Raw genomic sequence first — 1724 nt, forward strand, 5'->3', positions numbered from 1 at the left:
AGTTTCTTGTTTTTCAATGCATTATAGTATTCCATTGTGTGAATATACCACAGCTTCTTTATCCATTCGTTTGTTGATGGGCACTTAAGTTGTTTCCAACTCCTTGCTATTGTGAACAAAGCCACGATAAACATGTGTGTGCATATATCTGCTTGGATATCAGCTATGGTCTCTTCGGGGTATATTCCCAGTAGTGGAATTGCTGGGTCAAATGGTATGCCATCTCTTTCTATGTACTAATTTACGCCTTATCTTTTTCTTCCCTGTTATTTTTATTCTTATTTAATACTTATATTTGTCTTCTTTTTAAAATTTTCTATTAGTTTATTTACAAAATTCAAATACATTGTTTTCAAGAACAAATTCTTTCAATCCCCCCACCCAGCAAATTGTACAACTCCATGATTAATCCCCCCTCACCTTGCACATCTTCATCCCTCTGCTTCCAATCTCTCCCAACCCTCTTTTATATAATATTTATCCTTGTGGGACTAAATTAGTTCACTCAGCATAATTCTCTCCAGTCCCTCCCAAGTCAGGTAATAATTAACAAAATCATTGCTCCTGCATGCTGCTAGTATTCCATTGTGTGAATATACCATAATTTCTCAATCCATTCACTTGTGGTTGGACATTTGGGTTTTTTCCATGTTCTTGTGATGGTGAATAATACTCCTATGAACATTGGTATACAAATCTCTGTTTATGCCTCAGTTCTCATTTTCTCAGGGTATATTCCCAGTTGTACATAGGATTTTCAAAGGCCTGCTATTTTGGAAGTGGATTGCCAATCCTTCTTCCTAGTCTGTCTTAATTAGATTGCTCAGATTTAGAATATTATCTGACAGACAAGCATTTTACATAGAAGAGCAGATTAAAAATATTTCCCAGTAGTAGGTAAAAACCAATAGTTTCTGTGTTGTTCCCACCCTTCAATAGCTGGGTCATGTGGAATGTCTACCCTTCAATAGCTGGGTCATGTGGAATTTCTATGTTCAGCTTTTTGAGAAAGAGTCAAACTGCCTTCCAGAATGGTTGTACCATTTTACAATCCCACCAACAATGTATATGAGTTCCTTTCTTGCCACATCCTCTCCAACATTTATTACATTTATTACTTGCTTATCTCTTAAACTTTATCACTGTTACTGGAGTGAGATTGTACCTCATAGTGGTTTTGATTTGCATCTCTCTTATTGCCAGTAATTTCACTTGTCTTTTTGCCATTAAAATATTTTCCTCTGTCTTCCTTTTTATTTATTGAAAGGCTAAACTGATTTTCTTGGAGGCTACCCTATAAATTTCTTCTTTCTTTCCTAATCTAAGACAGTTCACTTTATTTTGAAATCTTCTTGGCTTCCTTTCCATTTAGAGGTTATGTAGCTACACTTTTTTATTCTCTCTACAGTCATTGTATGTATTCTTATTTACATAATGATAACACCATTTTCCTAATTTTTAATGCATGTTTAATGTACATTATCTATTTCTGTGTCTGAGTCAGTTTCTGAATGATGATACCATTAGTATTTATTGGAGTTTATTGTCTTTGTCACTTTTTAGTACAAAGAATTCCCTTTAGAATTTCTTGTAGAGTTGATCAGTTGTTGTTGTTGTGTGCCATAAACTCAGAAACAGTTTATAGCTGACCACTCCAGCAGGTTTTTTAGGGGCAGTAAATTGCACTGGAGGAAATTGCCCATCTTCTCCTGAAAAGAAGATAT

The sequence above is a fragment of the Elephantulus edwardii genome, unplaced genomic scaffold, assembly GCF_000299155.1.
Source record: "Elephantulus edwardii isolate Elephantulus edwardi_28Jun2011 unplaced genomic scaffold, EleEdw1.0 scaffold00160, whole genome shotgun sequence".
NCBI lineage: Eukaryota > Metazoa > Chordata > Mammalia > Macroscelidea > Macroscelididae > Elephantulus > Elephantulus edwardii.